The 21285-nt window shown below is 35.1% G+C and overlaps 1 protein-coding gene and 1 long non-coding RNA gene across 2 annotated transcripts in view; both read left to right on the top strand.

The window, feature by feature from the left end:
* The first annotated feature begins 276 nt into the window (after positions 1–276).
* LOC129733073 (uncharacterized) lies at positions 277–1638 on the top strand. The gene is made up of 5 exons (XR_008729426.1): positions 277–858; positions 917–1016; positions 1099–1244; positions 1379–1438; positions 1496–1638. It is a non-coding gene; the product is annotated as an uncharacterized LOC129733073 (long non-coding RNA).
* Positions 1639–5178: 3540 nt separating this feature from the next.
* Positions 5179–21285, top strand: part of LOC129733071 (alpha-actinin, sarcomeric) — a 67346-nt gene continuing 51239 nt past the window's right edge. The window contains exon 1 of the mRNA XM_055694628.1: positions 5179–5358. The gene's annotated coding sequence lies outside the window, so the exon portion shown is untranslated. The remainder of the gene's footprint in view (positions 5359–21285) is intronic.

Here is a 21285-nt window from a genome sequence, read left to right as displayed (position 1 = left end):
TACCCGAATGTTCCCTTCGACTATTCACGAAGTTCCAAAATGCTTTGGGGTCAGTTTTTACATTTCGCTGTATTTCATTTAGGTAAACCTGATATTCTTCCGTGTGTGCAGCTTTGAACATGCGTAGCAGTTGTTTATAGTGTGTTACATTTTCGTTTGATCTCGTACGACGCATTCGCTTCAGAGCAGTTTTTTTCATCTTCATTAGTTCTATCAGCGCAGGAGAAAACCATTCGGGGTATTTAAGGCTATGCTTAGCACGTTTCATAACTACAGAAGTATGACGGGAAAAAATATGGAACAATGTGAAATAAAACAGTAAGGTATTGAAATCCACCCAGTTATTAACTTTCGTGATATCGCCAACGTCAACTTCGAAGACTCCAACTGATCGAAGGAAATCAACCATTACTACCGCCTGCCTTTCGTATTCTTCGATGTTATCAACGAATAGTGCTCCCGATATAAAAACATTATTCCTATCAACATTGCACAGGTTTTCACGCACGCTGGCGACATTCATTGCTTTCAGGTTCAAACACTTTTTGAGCATCCCCGGTTTATACTTATCTGATTCATCTGCTTCGATGGTCAATAACATCGCATTGTGATGAATTTCGTTTTTATTCATTGGATCCGTCAGAGCCAATTGACAAATTTTTTTTTTTGTTAAGGAATTAGAATTACGTTGTCCATTGATGTGAACTTTTGTAATAAATTGACAAAAATTTGTGTCAGTAGTGAACACCAAGTCAAGAAAACAATTATTTTAGTTTGGCAAATTGCAAACTTGCAACAGTCCAACAGAGAGAAAACTGTCAACAACAGCTATCTCGGTTTGCGAGTTGATTCGGTTTGGTAAGTAAAAGGGATTATTAGAGTCAAAATGTATCTGATTCCAATTTAAATTTGGCAGGTTCAAATCACCGAGTACGACGACGTCATCATTTGGGCCAATACATTCAATTACTGATTCGACGAACGAGCAGAAAGAGCGATAACGATCAACACTAGAGGTAGGTGGAATATATCCGCAGCACAAGTAGAGTGAGCCGGTGGCTGTTGATAATCTAACACAAAGCGCTTCATTGTTTTTAGCCACTGCGTGTTCTGTGCTGGCAACGTGATTGTGGACAGCAATCAAGACCCCCGGATTTTTTTTCACTATTAGAAATATTTCTATCGCAGCGATATACGTTCAAGTGCGGAGGAAAAAGCGACCTATCTGTTACAGTTGAGTCCAAGTAAGTTTCCGTAAAAGCGAAAACATCTATATCGAGTTCTAATGCAGCCATATAGACTATTTGCTGGCGCTCGCTTCCTTTTATGCTGTTCATATTTTGGTAATACACATCTAATAGTCATTTCTTTTTTACAGGTTTTGGAGCATTTAACAAAACTGTAGAAGTCAATGAGCGCGAATTCAAAACTGGGTCAGGTATGTTTTTAGAATAATCATTCGTAACAATATTACATGAGTGATGTACTATTTCAGATGGATGGTTATTACTGTGTGCTGGTAAGTGGTGTAAGGAAATTGTCAGGATTGGACTCGACATCTCTACATTCGGCTCGAAATGGCATCGACACAGGTTCATTCACAAATTCACGAAAATAAATACCTTTTTGCCAGCTCGAGGGCTGCACCGCCTTTTCTTTATATTGAAGATCAATTCCCACTTTGAACGAGACAAATGTCATCCGATTTAGATCGGCGTCTCTGCGTACCAATTTGACAACATCTATAGGGCCCTCGACTTTTAAATTCTGCTGAACTAACTTAGAAATTTCGTCCACAGTGGCTTGTGGCGAGAATCTAGATAGAAACAGCCAGAATTTTTTTGTTCGTGGGACAATGGGTATAACCGGGACAGACAAGCCGTGCGCTGGCTCTTTATCTCCGCAAAGCATTCTAGGAACATTATGCTCATCGTGTGGTGGATCCACCAAAATACGGGGTCGTTTCGGTGGCCGTTCCTCGGTTCTCAAAATTGATTTGGGAGTTGAAGGTGTTATAGGAATTTTTCGTGTTATTCTACTTATCATGTTCGCATTGCTTTTAATTTCACTCTTTAATTCTTCAAACATTTGATTTTGTTGATTCAACACAGCATGAAGTGCATCATTAGCATTACTCAGAGCATCACGAAAAGTGACATTGCTCATAAGCTTTCGGCAAGCCTGACACATCCAAAAAATCGCGGCACTAGACTTTACCTCTGCCCATATTGCGGGGTTGAGCCTCGAACATCCGACGTGAAAAATAGATTTGCAGAAGCCTTGACAGGTAACCATATCAGCGTCGGCCGGGATCGCACTAGCACAAGCATTGCAAAGATGCTCCATTGTATAATTCACTTTTACACAATTTTAATCAGATTTGCGGTTGAACTTTCACTATTCGTGATCGTAGACACTATCAAACAAGTTTTAGCACTACTCAAAACTTACGTATTATTTTATCACTACAAATTTCGAAAAAACTGCGGAGATCGTTTCACCATACGTGTTTGTTTGTAAACAACCAATACATACATTTTATTACTTCTGTTCGATTTCTGCTGGGCGTCGGGAATTTAACTAAGCGAGAACTTGCTTTTCTTCGATTTCTTCTGGGCATCCGGCATTTGGCTAAGCGGGATTCGAGAGTACATAGGAAAAACACGGTTATAGACCTGAGTTTTCTTTCAGAAATTTTCCCAATCTTTTAACGGTTACCACACCATTTTTATATATCAATTTTTATATCATCTGAAAGAGTGTAATTTTCTGAGCAAAACGTGATTTTTTAAAACTTTATATCATTATCCTTAGATTTTTAAATGAAGAATAAAAATTCGCTCTAAATCGCTACAATGACAGTTGGTATATGGGCGAACTGTCATTGTAGCGATTTCGAGCAGTTTTAAATCGTTATTCAAAAAGCGAAGGACAACGATAGAAAAAAATTTCAAATCACGTTTTGCTTAGAAAATGCAGATCTTTCAGATGATATAAAAAACTGATATAGCTAAACAACCCAAAATTGAGCAGCATTTCCACTACGCACGCGATTGCTCCATCAGAAAAATGAATAAAATCCAAAATGTAAATAAAGTTAGCACTAGCTGTCAGAATAGTGAGGTTATAGAAATTCGGTGAGATAGTCTGTTGCTGACTTTTGTCAATAATATCTGGCATCTCTGCATCCAGCCAGGGAGCTAAGATGTCAGATGATTTTTTAAAATGTTTGCAACTGCTCGAAAAACTGAAAAAAAATTTAAAATTATCCGTGTTTCGAAAAAAATTCGCTCATGCCAGGTAAGTCTGAAAAAAATCTGCTCGCATTTCGACAAAGTCTGCGAAAATATAGAGAGGCTTTGACAAAAAGCTACAGAAACTATAACGACAATTATCTACGAATCAATAAAAATCTGCACACGGACTTTGAAAATCTTCGTTTTGCAGACAAATCTGCACATCTGGTATCCCTGCCAGGGATAGCAGATGTGCCAGGTACAAGCACAGTTATTTATGGATTTTTCACAGTGTCTGACACGGCTGTCAATGTCCCAAGTATGATGACAGTTCTACAAGGTATGCTACATTTTTGTCTATCCACGCACACAAACAAATCTCGTTATGAAAAATTTCGCGTTTTGTATGGAATTCAGGGGTGACATTGCGCATTTCGCTTCGAGTAACTCGAATCGAGAGAAATCAAACTCGTTTCGAGGTGGAGTTGGTATTGTGTATTATTTTCGACACCCCAATTTTATTGCAGTTTATTTCGAGCAAACATTGACTCGAAAATAAATGTCAGATTTGTCTAGGGGCTGGACAACTTTATTTTCATAAAAAATATTTCGGTAATGTTATACGATATCGGTTGATAAATCTTGATATTTATCGTTTATCCGACACATTGATATCACACCGGCGCCTAATAATGCAACGATAAATACTTTATAATATTTAATATTGGAAATATTCCGCCATATATCAATAGTGTCTTGCCCCTAGAGATTGGTATTTTTCACGTTTATAATAAGATTTGTCCTTAAAACAACATATCAATCTTTGAATGTTTTACTACGATTCTTCTAGTGATGAAAATGGTTTTAGGAATATACAAAGACGTAAACAATAATACATGAGTATAAGGCTTGCATTAAATGAAACAAAGTTAGTTATTTTCTGATGCAAAAGATTTTTTTTTCATGGTTTCGTCAACATTTCAAGATAAGGCGGGGAGCACTCAAACCTATTTGAAGTACAATATTTCATTTTCCTCCAAACTGCACTAGTACAATTCCTGTTCCGTTAAAGTTAGCTCCTACTTTAAATCTAATCGCTAGTGGATCCTACCAAATTAATGTATTTCCGCTCCACAGATGTTTAGTGAAATTATTTATGTTTTAGTCAACAAACTTAGGTACAAACGAACGCCTTCAACTTATCGACCATTTTTTATCACTTTCGAGCTAAAAATGCTCGATCAAACCATTACGTAATGCCATTTTTGCTCGAATATCAACTGCAATAATACGCCATCTACTCGTTTCGAGCTCGAATCGAAATCGCCAATGTCAAATGTGGTCGAAACGAACAAAAATCACTCGAAACGAAATGCGCAATGCCACCCCAGAACATTTTTGGAAATTTCTCGTTTTATGTTGTTTTATATCTAATTTGTTTGGTTGGAGAGTGAATCTCCAGTTGAAACATACCAGAAATTGATATTGATTTAGATTTAGTGTGAAAAATTGCGACAATATGTCGAAATAAAATATATAAAAATGCTATATTCCTAATAGTTGGAGCATAATCTTAGTCATTGTCATATCTCATAACTTTTGTTACTGTATGAAACATAAGCGACTCTATTTAGAAGCGCTATGAAAGTACAAGAAAAAAACGAAAAGTGCAAAAAGGTTACCGGCAAATTGATGAAAAACAGCATATTTTACCTAAACCGCAGCATGTTTATGTATTCCCCACAAATAAAACATGTTTCAACATCATTTCTATAACTTTTCAGGAAAGTATGTTTTATAAGTTTAGTTTAAAATGCAAAATCATTTCAAATTTCATACAAAATTGGAAAAAGTTCATAACGATCACTAATACTAATGCATCGACGTGAATAGCATACCTTTTAGAACTGTCATCTATACTTGGGTCAATGTCGAGCGTTGCTTCTTATTTTTCTTGAAAATACTCTGCGTATAAATTATTCGTGAAAGGACAATATCATGTTATTGCATCCATTCTGTATTTTGAATATTCAATGTGCAACATAGGTCTGAATTCAAATTTGTTTTGAGCGCTCACTGTTTATATCAGGAAAGTAAAGTTTGTTACGCAAATTCAAATTTGGTAAGCAACTAAATAGTGCATTCATGTTTGTTTAATTTAATTAATATAGCGTTGGATATACTGGCTGACTTATTGGTAGCATAAAATTAGGTCGCAAATGACTTACATTGTACAATAATTAGTTGGCAAATAATATGCTAATTTTTAGGCTTTTTGAAAAATTAATGAGTGTGAAGTAATTCTGAAAGCAGGTTACTGTCGACATTAATATACTAAGAAATCTGATGTCAGTTTAAATGCAACCAATTAACCCATTCCCCATTGACATAAACTTTGATAACATTTTAACAACTATACTTGAACTTTCTAACGCTGGAAATATTCTAACCAATTAGAGAACAGAGTGATCTTCAATATGCAATATAGTTTGTGCCAATTATGCATTCGATTGCGGAGTAATGAGAGTTTGAATGTCATTTCTCGAGGTAAAAACTGAATTCTCTCCGCGGGGATAGGGTTAATTTAGTTCAAAACAGTTAAAATGTTGAAGTCCTATACGCGAATACATGAATTTACGTATGCATTCGCGTAGCCTTATGTGTTAATACAGTGCTTAGTTTTGCAATCGTTAATCAGAAAACATCTACTAAACTATCGGTTCTTTTATAAATCAATCACAACAAGGAAAATGTTATGACCAAGACCCTGCGGTTGAAAATGGCCATCTGAAATTAACCAATAACGAACAGTAGAGGCATTAGTTGCATTACTACACATATCAACGGGGTAAAATAAAACAACTATTTTTTCAATAAAAACCAAAACATAGAATTTCCTTGAGTCACTGCATTGGTGCATGTCGTGCCAATCGTACCCAACTTGAATGATTTGGCATCCATTCAAAAGTTGCACTCGACGCCACTTTTTTCGTACGTGGAAAACTATAGCAGCTCAGCACAGAGGGAACTGTCAACATCAAAACGGGCGAGGTGTATGATTTTGCATTGCCGTTTATCGTTTTGGTGCTGGGTCTAACAGTTACCTTAACGGCGAGTGCCTTTTAATTTCTCTAATATACAGTTTTTTCTTCTATTAAATGCAGCGGGTAAACCCGGTCAACATTGTTACGTAACATTATATAGATTGTTACGTAACATTATATAGATTGTTACGTAACATTATATAGATTGTTACGTAACAGTGTTACGATGTTATGTTAGTTTAACGTTAACTGGAAGTATGTGGAAGGTTTCTATTTCCCGCTTTTTTACATAACATTGTAACATTACAATGTTACATTGGGGTAACATAACTGTAACATTGTAGTTATATTGAAGCAATGTAACCTTATGTAACATTATTATTTCTGTTACGTAACAATACTTATATTGATGTTATGTTTATGTAACGATATTAATGTAGCTATTATGTAAATTAATAGATTATTTCCTGCTTTTAATGTAACATTATATATAAATTTTGTTGAGTTTTTAATCATTTCTGCAACAAAATACTAAAATATAGACTTGCAAAATACTAAAATATAGACATCAAATCAATAACCTTTAGTACCTAATTGAATTAACCCTTCATAAGGCAGTGGCAACTATATTGCCACCAACAACTTTCGTTTTTTTCTGCTTCATAATTACGAGTTATGATCAGTGATCAGAAATAAACAATAAAATTCAATGACATTTTTTTAGCCTCGGCCTGTTAAAGGGTTAGGTAAACTTTTCGGCGGTCTAAATAGGCGATTTGAAAATGGAAAACCACTTCTCTTAAAAATTCGCGAGAATTCCGAAAACCGCGTAAGTAAAAAAAATCGTGTAAAAAGACCGTGAATATTCTTTATACTACACTACTTATTCCCTTGTATATTTTAATTGTTCCTGCGGCCTTGTTTCACTGCCGACTACCGACTGGCAATGAACATCCATCGCGAGAGGGATAGATCTAAAACCTAAGAGTATTACACATGATTTCACTTAGCTGTTCAGTTTCATTCGTTTAGGGTGAAGTCCCGGTTAGTAAAAGTTGGCACTCGAGGTGCACCAACAGAACTATCTTGCGACTATTTGCATGTAGCATCACCAGTAGCAACTGAAGCCACGTTGGTAATTGGCGCAAGCGAAATGAAGAATGCACTATGCTTGGGATGGGAATACTATCAGTAACTACTTATAGTTATAAGTAAGGAAAAATATCATTAATTTTTAGTTAAGTTTCGAGCAAATAAGCTATGATGTAACTTCTTTCACTGAAAAATCCACGACAAATGAATTCTCTCATTGATGTTTATCATGGTGGTTATTTTATTTTTGTTGCAATTAAGTGCTATTTACCTATATAGATTCGAACATGTTTTGTATATGAAAATAACGAGAATTCAAACGGCTGTGATTCAAATTCTGATCAATAATTACTAATAAATAGAAAGGTAAACCGTCTCAACACTGACTGTCACTTTTTTTAACACCGGTTGATTTCTACAAGTGGTCCTACAGAATTATTGAGGAAGGCGAGAGTTTCGAAAAAATCTGATTTATCTAATTCTAGAAAAAAAGCGTGCGATATGTCTTGACGTTTAGTGATTGGAATGGCAGTTTCAATAGTAACTATCATAGACCACAATTTTGGCGTGAGGGTTGTAAAGCCTCAAAATAACAAATAAAGGAAACGGAAACAATTACAAATGAGAAAAACGTAAAAAGAGACGCCAACTTTTTAGAATTATTGAGAGTGCAAAATTGCTTCTCGGGAAAAATATTGGAGGGGCAAAAAATGCCTTGCCTGGGTTGAGAACTGTAAAGGAACAAAATAGTATATAATAATCATACTTTTGATTACATTAACTATAATAATTCGATTTTTATTCTGAAGTGTTCGAAGTTGGAATGTTCGAAGATTTAGAACGGTAAATCCATTTCAAACTTCTTTCCAAGGTGCGGAGAGAAGCTTTCCAGCATTTTTTTTATTTTTTTTTTTTCAAATGAATTATTTAAAAGAAAATTATACAAGCAACCCCGGATCCGGAACCAACAACCAGACCCGCACGATACACTCAGGGCCCGAGACAACTCAATATGCCAGTCCGTAATATCTCGGCCCAGCACACGGGAATGGCATCGCTGTCAACTACCATACATTTGACGCGTTACCAACATCACTGGCACTGGCACCCGAAAAATGGTCAGTTTACCCTTATCTTATGTTGGATCGGGCAAACCGGCTAAATGTTGACTGCAATTATTGATAGCATATCAGACAGTTTTGAACAATTTCTTAAGGTTTTTACATGGTATGTGATATTCTAAGTGATATTTAGTACATTAATTGTGTCCCGAAACAAAGTGAAGCAAGCTGTGACAGCAGAGAAAGTAGTTTTGGGATAAACGGTACAGAAATAGATGTTCGTAACGCTTGAAGGCTACCATACCATTCCCTTGGCCCAGCAGCGGAACATATTGCATATGCTGCTTACCTACGGCAATGGAAAACCATCAAATAACAAACCATCCTAGCTTAAGTTAAATTTAATTTTAGCTCGTAGTCGGCAGCGAGGATAAATACTACAAGGTATTCAGCCCTAGGGTTGTATGAAATGGTGACGTGGGACTAAACACTGTAATTAGGGGATTTTTTGTTACAAAAAATACAGAGCCTGCAGACAGAATCAAGGTGTTTGCTCAGCGACTGTACGTATTTTTATTTTCAGCCTCCCCTGGAAATCATTTTTTTTTAAATATATTCAACAACACTTAAAAGAATATCGTATATATTTGGCGATATTAGTATTAGCCTGTAGTATTTTTTTGTGCAAACATCATGTATTTGACAAGGCACAAGCATATCATTCATATTGAAGAAACACCAAGAATTTCTCGTAATGCGTCGAAGTCAGAATTAACTCTATATCCTCTAAAACCAAATCCAATAATACTTACGTTAATAAATGGTTTTGTCTTATTTAACTCTGATTAAATCAAATCTATAATATGGATCTTACTTTCAAAATAATATAGAAGCCCTTACAAAGGTTCATTATTTGGAAAATATAAGAAGATATGTCTAACAAAATTATTAACAAGTTCCAGCAAAAAACCGTAACAATCAACAATTCCATTTTTGTTTTTTGCTTGACAATTTTTTTCATTTACCTACAACTGCATTCGCTGTATTACGAAGACTGCTAATATACATACGTTTATTATGGTAAAGCTTTGAATAATAATATATCATCTAACAATTTTGAAATGTTAAAAGAGATTCTAAACGAATCTTAGTAAATAAACCAAAAATTCACAAGCATTCGCAGGCTTTTACTCTTCTATAAATGTGTATATGTGGAATTTACTCTTTCGATACTATTCGGTCACGATTATTTAGTGAATATCGAAGATAAAATTGAAAAAATATCCGTTGCAAAAATTTACAATTCTTGTTGAGAAGTTTATGGTAATCATATTTATGAGATAAACTTTCAATCGCCATCAACAGCAGCATTGCAGTTTTTCCTCGATTGCACACGAATAGTACCACTGCAATACGAATAGTACCGCTGCAGTATGAATAGAAGTGTACCGCTGAAATGTACAAATAGAAGAGTACCGCTGCAATCATAGACGACGAGAGACCTGCGGTTCTTTACTCCACTGGTAATGCTACTGCTTTTACCGGCATGTTTTCTTTCAAGACATCAGTTTTTATTAGGTTCTGAAAGCTGATTTAGAAATTGTTCAAGAATGGGGATTGTTTCAAACTTTTCTGAAAACTTTTACCTCCGAGACATCATTTTAGTCTAAGCTCATGGAAGCAAAAATAAATTGACCTATTGGGACGGGGAGACTCTGTCAATTTTTATATCGATATCGATACAGAGAATAACACGGGGAACGAATGGTGTCCATTCACGTCGTCTGTGCTAGGAATGTTCGCATGTAATTGGTTCATTGTTCGCGTAAGTTTCCCTGTAACTTTTTATCAATTTTCACCGTTGAGCAGTTAAATAATAATGATAACTAGCGTATTATAAAATTGTTACACATTTTATCTATCCAACGACATATTGGTTATTGTTATCCATCATGTGGTTATGCTGTTATTAACGTTTGAAATCTGACGCAACATTTGCCAGTTTCATTTCCAGTTTTACAGAATGCATCCCACTATAGTAAACAAAGACGTAGTCCTACGTCAAAAATTTGCTTTTAGTTATTAAGATACTTTAGAGAGTAAGAAATCAGATATAATTGGCGCCGTTAAACATTATTTGTGTATTTGTGCCGTGTCAAATAAATATTAGAAAAAAAATATATAAGCAAACAATATTGAGGAGAGCTAGACATGAGAATTGATCCTGCGTGCTGACCTTACTGAGCTCCGTTTTCAATCGCCGTATTGCTGAGAAGCTTCTCTCCGCCCCTTGAGAAGATGTTTGAAATGGATATATATTGCGGTAACCTGTAGCGTCTCAGCTGAAGTCAAACTTCTTCCGGTTCGTCGTTTATACGTTCACATTTCGAAATCTCAGACCACGAGAAAAAGTGCTCATAACCTAAAGTGGCCAGACGTTCCTCGTTTCGCGGAACAGTCCCGCGTTTAAACAAATTGTGCCGCTTAGAAATACGTCCCGCGAAATGTACTACGTTCATCAAAAGTGTTCCGAACGCTTTTGAGATATCTCGCGGTTTCAAAAAAACAAAACTAACGGATGTTACATTTTTTTCACTGGGATAACGTTCCTCTCTGACAAGCATCATTCTACTTATCATAGTGTCTCTTTACGTCTATATAACCGCCAAATAACAGGTGTGTATGATACGGTAACCAGCGGTATTCGGCAGCTTCGAATGTTTTTATTGTACAGTAAAGTTTTTTACATGGTTGCTTTCTTCAAAAACTCAAAAATGGTATAAGATATCGACTTCGTTCCAATCACGTTTTCCGTTTTAGGACAAAGATTTAAATACCAAAAATTTTTCATATTGCATTTTGGTCTTTGGACTGACCACCACCATATTCAATCAAAATTTGCAAGTTTTGGGACGGTTCTCTTTTTTTAACTCAATTTAGTCTTTTTTACGCGGTTTCATACAAATTTGGAACGTATCCCCGCGTAAAGAAACCTGACTGTGTTTACTATACTTTAAATTTCAAATACAGTATTGATGCGCTTGAAATGGAACACCAACATTACAATGTTACTAATAATTAAGATAAATGTTATGTTACATTTTGATAACCTTGAAATGTGCATAATTAATAACAATCGCAACGTAACAATTACATAACCAAACGGATATTTCGTTACATTACAAGTAAAGCATTTTTGTTACATTGCATGTACGTTAAATACTGTTACATAACAATGTTACCATTTTTTTAGTAACAGCTATGTTGTAATTAGATAACTTTGTAACGTAACAATGTTACTTCTGTGTTACAGAACAGCAACATTGTGTTACATTCAATGTTGACCGGGTAATGACTTGTTTAATGTGTTTGATATTATCTACATCTGTTATATTTCGATATCACCTTCTTCCACTTTTTATCACCAGCGACAACCGATAGTTTCAAAGAGTATTTTTTGCCGTTTTTGTTAGTGTAATTGGAACAGAATCTGTAACCACATGCTGTCGTCCGGAAAAAGTAATATCAGGAAAATAAGAGAATTTAATTTTGGAAACTTTTTCGACGCCATAATTTTTTATATTTTTTATCAAGCATCCCAACCTACAACAGTTAATTTTTTTTCTTATTATCGGTTGCGACAAATACTAAATAAACATTAAAAGTTGTGACATTGAAGCGCTGATAAAAAGAACAAAATGAACTTTAACATCAAAACTAGTGAACCTGTATATTAGAGAAATGGCAAAGCACTCACCGTTAAGCCAACTGTTAACATCAAAACGGGCGAGCTGTATAATTTTACATAGCCGTTATCCGTTTTGACTTGACAGTTGCCTCTGATGGAAATTGCAAAAATACTGCACAATGCAGGAATTAAAAAATATAAAGAATTGAAAACAGCAGGACCAGCACGTTTCAGAATTTCTTTTGACAAACCAAAAGATGCAGAAAACATGCTAAATTCATATTATACGTCTCAAATATGTTAAGAGAATCAATCGGTGTGATTCGTAACGTTCCACCTTCTTTAACAGAAACCGAAATAATAGATAATATAGCAGGTAATAAAAATGTCACGAAAATAGAACGTATATGCAGGAAACTGAATGACAAATTGGTGCCCACATACACAATCAAAATTTTTGCTGATGGACAAGTACTTCCTGAAAATGTATCGATATTTGGAATTAACGCTAGAGTAGATTGTTATATCTTTCCTTTGAAAACTTGTAGTAAATGTTGGAGATACGGACACAAATTTAAAGCTTGTAGAAGCAATGAAACCCGCTGTGTTGATTGTGGTGCAAATCATACCAGCGAAGAATGCACTTCACCTCGAGATGTATACATTGTACAGGTAACCATCCAGCAAACAGTAAAGAATGTCCTGAAAGAACCAGACAGGACAAAATTCGTATTGCAATGGCAACTGATAAACTTACCTTTTTAGAAGCAGCCGCGAAGTTCCCTAAAAATAGAAATTTACAGTTCAGAATTGACTCAATTAGAGATTTTCCACAAATTCCAAACCAACAAACATTGCCAAACGGTCAAGCACCCAGTATCATTCCTAAAAACCCACCAATTACAACAAATTCCTGGCCCCCGAAAGAAATCGACAAAATTACTCAGAAAATTAAGGAACAGCTTATTGAAGAACTCAGCCTACATAGCCTTATGACTAAAATTCGATCTATACATTCTTCCATGCTCAAGCATTCCGAACAAAACAAAAACCGTAAAGACTCCATTGACTCAGATATATTACTGATAAACATCAGCGATCAAATCAAAACTATACTAAACCCGGAAGTATCGAATAATGATCCGAATCACACCTTAACTAATTATGGACAGATATATAAATTTAAATATAATGCAACATAATACAACTAGTTTAAGACCTACAGACACTCGTAAATCACTTATGAACTTCCTTACAACAAATAATATAGATATAGCGTTGTTACAAGAGATATGGATGAAACCAGAAGAAAATTTTAAATTCAAAGGGTACACTTTCACCAAACACCTGAGATCCGCTGGATACGGTGGTGTTGGAATTTTAGTAAAAGACGAAATGAGATTTGAAACCGTAAAATTACCACAACATAACCCAATCGAAGCAATAGCCATTAAAACGATAAATACAATACCAGAAATGTTAATATTATCCGTTTATATTCCCCCATTGCCAATTAGAAATCATGATATAAAAGAACCGTTGAATAAAATAATACATGAAGTTGAAACCTCCAACCTAAGTTCAATAGTAGCGGGTGATTTCAATGCACACAACCAAATCTGGAACCCACAGCACATCAATTGTCCCAGAGGTGAACTAATTGCAAACCTTATTGAAAACACAAACCTCATAATTCTTAATGATGGAACTCTTACACTCAGCACGCCTCCAGACAGCAATCCATCTGTTATAGATCTTACCTTTGCAACACCAGAAATAGCCTGTAAAATAGATTGGAATGTCCTACATGATGAAATATTTAGCAACCATAAAATAATTAAATTTTCCATACACAACAGTACGAAAAATATCCTCCAACCTTCGGAATGCATTAACAAAACCCAAGCAGTTTTAAATATTAATGAGCTTAAACCATCCAATATTATAAATGAAGAGGACCTTCTACCAGTCCTAAGAAATGAAATAGATAAGGCTAAATTTTACCCCAAAAACAATAAACGAAATCCAAAGCCCTGGTGGAATACAGAAATTAAAGAGCAATGGTGCATTAAAAATCACCATCTAATAGATTACTATAGAAATCAAACCTACGAAAATCTCCTTAAATTTAAAAAATCAAAAGCATTGTTAAAAAGAATGATAAGAACAGCCAGTAGAGAAAGTTGGAATGAACTGATCGACCCTATTACTCCAGATATGGAACAAAAATCTCTTTGGAATACCATCAGAAGAAAAGGAGGAGGATTCCCCTCAAAAAATAATTTGAATCTGCTCAATGATTACTCCTTAGCAACACAATTCATGAGCGCCAATTTTCCACAGATAGGAAATATCAACTTCACCCCTAAACCCACCAATCAAAAAATTAAAATTAACCTCCTTGAAATTAAAAAACTAATTAACAGTAAGAAAAATACATCAACCCCCGGCGTTGATGGATTATCCTTCTACTTTCTGAAAAACATGAACCTGAACCTACTGAATAGAATAATAGATATCATTGAAACAGTCTCAAATAACGGCAATATTCCCAACGACTGGAGAAATACCAGAATTGTTCCTATTTTAAAACCAAACAAGAATCCAAATCTGGCTAGCTCATACAGGCCTCTGTCAATGGTCTGCGTTATACCTAAATTAAATTACTTTTCCGTCAAACAACAACTCTCAACCCACATAGAACAAAAAAACCTAATCCCTCAATACTCTTTTGGCTTCAAAAGGAAAACATCATCTGTTAACTGTATTAACACGCTACTGTCACATATTAAACAGTCTAAAAGAGAAGGAGAGACCGTAATAGCAACATTCTTAGATCTTACAAAGGCATTCGACAACGTGAACATAACAAAACTACTAACAATATTAGAAAAACATAGCATACCACAACCGATCATCAACTGGATTCACTATTGAATGGGACTGTACCGTTTTTTCGACAATTTTTAACCGTTTCATCTTTTTGCTACTCTGTATCGTTTTTTTAACTAGGCCGGTATAAATTTTATTTTCATTTTATGTCACCCCTCCCCTTCAAAGGTATTGCAAATTGGAAGGGAAAAAAAGCTCCTGCCGTTTTGTTAATATTATTGGTTTTTCGACAGCGTATATACTCAATTTAGTAACAAACAAGTCCAGTGCCAGCGAAAGTGTCGTTAAAAGGCAAACCAAATAACTAATAACAATGAAGAAATGTTCCTTTTCAACTTTCAATTGAATGCCAGTTACAAACGTTGTATCTTGCATACAATTTTTTATTCAAAATGTTTTTTTTCTCTTCTCGGTGTTATTTATTCCACAACCACCCTTGGCTAACTTTTATGATCTTGAACATAGAAAGAATTCGAAATTTGCATCAGCCTCAACATCTTCTTATATGAGTATGTCATCTTGATAACGACGCTTTAATTTTTTGACTACCTCGCGTAACCTAGTTTCACAGCAATCTTGCAATTCTTGCAACGTAGGGCGGGAATATCAAGGGTTGGTTTTTAACGTTTAATAACTTTTCCCGTTAATTTTCGTTATTGTCATGGCATAGTGACAATATCGTTTTGTCCTGAACAAAAACTCTCGCAATACTTTCTGGCCAACCATTTTTCGGGTTTCTTTTTTTCATATATGATACCAATTGTTTTTCACGTGAACATGTGACATAAAGCTGTGCCTGCGAGAATATGCATGTTTGAGGTTTAATGCCACCAATTATCAGGGCTTTGGGCATTATTATAATTGGTAGGTAATATCTGGATACAAGGAACTTCGAATATATATATATATATATATATATATATATATATATATATATATATATATATATATATATATATATATATATATATATATATATATATATATATATATATATATATATATATATATATATATATATATATATATATATATTTATATATATATATATATATATATATATATATATATATATATATATATATATATATATATATATATATATATATATATATATATATATATATATATATATATATATATATATATATATATCATGGGCGCAACTACGGGGGGGCTAGGGGGGGCTTCAGCCCCCCCTAGAAAGTGTTAAGCCCCCCCTAGAATTTCCCAGAGAATGATTGTATTCAATATAAATACATTACATACTACTTACCAGAGCATCAAAATCAACACAAATTGAGATGACGTCAGTCATTGGCTAAGAATTAGTTCTGCACCCAGGATCGATTCTTAAACCTAGCTCTCTTACTCATCTTACCAGTCAGACAAGCGCTGTAGTAACTCGTGCTGTATCAAGAAGTTGTCGCCATTTTACTCGGTTTTGGGCTGTGTTTCACCAGTTCCCCAGACGTTTCATCACTTGCAAGTCTCTTTCGATCTGGTCGAGCCATCATGCACGCTGCGCCCCTTCTTTCTGGTGCCGGTAGGGTTTGCTGAAGAGAAGTCCGGCATCCTTACGACTCGACCGGTCCACCGCAACCAATTGTCTTTCGCCAGGTGCGCAATGGGGTTCTCTCCAAACAGCGCTTGTAGCTAATGGTTCATGCGCTTTCGCGCCGTTATCCGTCGTCCGTTTGTACTCCACCGTAGATAGTCCACAGCATTTTCCGTTCGAAAACACCAAGAGGACTTCCGTAGAGGACTACCGGTTATATCAGGGTTTGGTAGTTTTTTGTATCGAAGTGGTCATGTCCGATCAGCACTGTGATTGGTGCGTACGTATGTAATGTCTGAGAAGAACGAGCCGTCGATGAGAACGTGGTCAATTGTTTTGCTGTACATTGGTCGAGGAAAGAAGGGACTTTGGACTGCCAGCCCGCGGGAAGCTGCGAAGTTGGCGCATAGCTGGCCGTTGTCGTTCGCCACGGTGTGCAGGCTGTGCGGGCCGATCACCGGCTTATATAAGTCTTTTCTTCCGTTCATGTCCCCAATGACGATCTTGATGTCTCTACGCGAGCAGCTATCGTAAAGTTTCTCCAGCTATGCGTAGAACGTTTCTTTCTCTACATCAGGTCTTCCTTCGTGAGGGCAGTGCACATTGGGAATAGTGTAGTTGTAGAACCAGCCTTTTATTCTCAACAAACACAACCTGTCGCTGATTGCCTGCCACTTCATAACACGACTCTGCATCCTGCCCAGCACTATAAAACCGCTACCAAGCTCATTGGTTGTGCCACCGCTTTGGTGGTACTGTGCCTTGCGGTCACAAATCCACCGTACCTTCTCTCCTTTCAAGCAAAGCTCCTGGAGCGCAACAATGTCGAAGTGGCGGGATTCTAGCTGATCCAGCAGAATCCAGTCGACATCCGGTGCGTTGAACGATCTACTGTTACATGTACCGAGCTTCTAATCGTCGTCCTTATTTCGTCGGCTGGGTCATTGCCTATTGTTTCCGGTTCGTTTTGTATTCTTGATTCTTCGTAGTATGTTTATTTTAGTATGCTGCCTTACTAGGGCTGCGATGCTTAGTCTCGCGACGGGGCTGCCGCCATAGGTGTAGCTGGCGAGACACCGCATTTCATTGTTCAGCCGTTCGGTCCGCATCAGTCGCTGTTTGAGCCGCCCCTAGCCTGTTGGGTTCAGACAAGCTGCTCTCTAAGGAGAACAACTACCCCTTTCCTGTCAGCATACGACCAACTTTCCACCGGTTCACCGGTTTTCCCCTAGTTGCTCGTATCCCAGTCGGTAACACGTGGAGGTAGGAATAGGGCATTATGCCTTGAACCACACTGGGGTCCATTTTATTCCTGTACTGGACGGGTGTGCTGTTAAAAAGCACTGCGCAGCCATTTACCAAACCTGGCTCTCCTCAATATCAAATCAGTGTTGCTGAAAGAGGTTGGCGTTGACACTGTGTTCAAGATATTCAGTACATCTTCGGAGATTCTATTTTGAAGTGATTTTTGCTGCTGTTACGACACTATTTTAAGCATTATTAAATAAGCTTATTAAAACTCCTTTTTCTGTTTTTTAAAATTACATGCATGAAAACTAGCCCCCCCTAGAAATTTTCCTTAGTTGCGCCCATGATATATATATATATATATATATATATATATATATATATATATATATATATATATATATATATATATATATATATATATATATATATATATATATATATATATATATATATATATATATATATATATATATATATATATATATATATATATATATATATATATATATATATATATATATATATATATATATATTTATATATATATATATATATTTATATATATTTATATATATATTTATATTATATGTATATACTTCTGAATGGAAGGGCTCTTATACAAATCATACTTAAGTTGCTATTGGAAATTATCCGCTTTCAACAGGTAATCTTTTCTAAAGAGTATCTGTTGAATCGCAAGGCAAAGTATTAAACTTGTTTTTAATGTTTAACGAGTGTTTATTTTGTTAATTTGTGTTGACAAAATTTGTGTAAAGTGAAAGTGAAGTGAAATTTGTCCTGAAATGCCAGGATGAACTAAAAAACTCGCATTGATGCGGCTACAAGAAAACTTTAGCTTTCTCCTCCGAGTGATTCAGAAAGCAATAGGGATTCAATTCTTTCTTTTATAGGTGATCAAGAATTTGAAGCTTCTCATTCTGAGCAAAATGCCGGTATGAAGAATGCTAAAGTTCCACCTATTGTGGTAACAGTTGCAAATTTTTAAGCTTTTCGTTCAGAACTTTCATCATTTCTTGTTGATATGAAAGTAAATTTTCAATTTGGTCGCCGAGGTGAAATTCGTATTTTGGCCGAATCTTTTTAAGGCCTTTCAAATGATCAAGCTGTTGATGAAATTAAAGATTGTTTGACTGAATTACTTGGTTTTTCCCCCAACCAAGTTAATAATACTGGAATACACCAGGAAAAATTCTTGGTACATTTTGATCGTACCAAAGTAAGTAATTTGATTTTTTTTTAGAAAAAGCACGTGTTTTATTCAATGTGCGAATAAAGTGGGAAAACTTCAAGAGACATGGAAGCTTCCATCACCAGCATTTCTTGTAGCTAGTGTGTCTGTAGGTAATATTCCAAATTTAGAAAACTACAAAATGAAAACAATTAATCATGCTTAGGCACCACCAGACATTTCATATACTAGTGTCCTTACAGGTGAAATTTCGAATTCAAACAAACCTTTTGTGTTTGGTGCTGAAAAGTCAGCCAGTATTGATTTAGGTAGTCCAACTCCCGAAAAGATTGACTACCTACAACAATCCATGCTGCAGTTAATGTCCGCTTTATAGAACTGTAACTCGATGTACGATGCTTGTGTCATTGCAGAACCATGACTTTGTGCATCCTGGAGGTAAATCAGGAAGACCAGGAGTAAATATGTTGTACAGGACTGGACCAAAGACTGAAACTTGAGGCACACCTGCTCTGACGAGAAATCTATCATATTTTAAATTCTGATAGACAACCTGCAGAGTTCGATCAGTTAAATAATTTTTTGAAATTTTGATTATGGAAATTGGAAAATTAAAAATTAGCAATTTTGCAATCAAACCTTTATGCTAAACACTGTCGAATGTTTTTTCTATGTCTAAAAGAGCAGCTCCAGTGGAATAACCTTCAGATTTGTTAGTTCGTATCATATATTCATATTAGTAGCTCTGACCAATTGTTGTGTAGTGGAATGCCCACTATTTATTGGCAAAAATTGAATTTTAATTGATGTGTGACATCATCTTGTTAAGAATTAATCTCTCAAACAATTTACTTATTAAAGAAAGCAAACTGATTGGTCGATAACTTGAAACCTCAGCTGGTTTCTTATCCGGCTTTTAAATAGGAGTAATTTTTGCATTTTTCTATAATTGAGGAAAATATATTGCATATTGCAATTGAAAATTTTACTAAAAATAATATTATGCTCTCAGGAAGATGTTTGATCAATATGTTAAAGATTCCATCGTTACCAGGTGCTTTCATTTATTGAAATTTTAAATAATTTAATAAATAAATTATTCAAGTTAGTTTAATTATTTCTGCAGGTAAAAAAATTCTGGGAAGAAATTAAATCAAATTGACTTGTGACTTCATTTTTAATTGAACTCAAAAAATTCAAATTCGAATTATGAAAACTCTCAAACTACTGAGCAAGCCTTTGAGCCTTTTGTTCATTGGATACAAGAAAACGTTCACCATCTTTTAAAACTGGAATAGGCTTTGTTTCTTAAGAATCTTCGACAGCCTCCAAAAAGGTTTTGAATATGGTTTCAATTTTTCAACTTTAGTCTCAAAATTTTGATTTCTCATTAGAGTAAATCTATGTTTAATCTCTTTCTGTATATCTTTATTGGTGCCAGCCAAAATGGTAATCTCGGATTTCAAAAAAAACCTATACAAAATATTCACCTGCTCGAAAAAACACCCTGTGCAAAATTTCAGCTCAATCGGACTTAAAATGGGGTGGCGCAAAGCGATTGAAGTTTGGCCTGTTTGAAAATCGAAAAATCACCCAAGGGGGGGCACGTGAAATTTCGGTTTTCGATGCCAAATGATTAAAAAACGCATAGAACGTCGAGAATTGGTGTTATCTGAATTTTTTTTTGCAAAAATCGACTCTCTGGGACTTTTTTTCAATTATGGAAGGCAGAGTTCAAAATGTTTAGAATTTATCTTTTGAAATTTATCACTAGTCTCTCGAAATAGCCTGTATAATGATATACACTATAACTAGCATCGAATACATTATGTTTCATTAGGGTGGTTCATTTATTCGGCATTGGGTTGTGAAAAATGAGTATGAAATAAAAAAAAGCCCTTCGGTTCGTTTGATTGGTGTGACGTCTTCAAAAAAGTTGTAGATAATAATTCTGTCTTTCCAAAAAAATTACACTTGAAAAAAATATTTGTTCAGAAAAAAAAATTAGAAGAAAAATTAATTATTCAAAAAAGTTTTTTTTAAAAAATGTTATTTTTTCAATAAAACACAACAAAAGATTACCAAAACAATGAAACCAGTCCGATCCATTAGAAATCGAGAAAAAAAAATTATAATTAAAAAAAAATTGTTTTTTGAAAAAAAAAATATTTTCAATTATTTATTTTAAAAGGCCAAATTGTTATTTTAAAAGGACAAAATATTATCTACAACTTTGCCGAAGACATTATGCCA

Source organism: Wyeomyia smithii, chromosome 3, assembly GCF_029784165.1.
Source record: "Wyeomyia smithii strain HCP4-BCI-WySm-NY-G18 chromosome 3, ASM2978416v1, whole genome shotgun sequence".
In the NCBI taxonomy this organism is placed as follows: Eukaryota; Metazoa; Arthropoda; class Insecta; order Diptera; family Culicidae; genus Wyeomyia; species Wyeomyia smithii.
The sequence above is the reverse complement of the archived record's forward strand: the minus strand, read 5'-3'. Positions and strand labels throughout refer to the sequence as shown.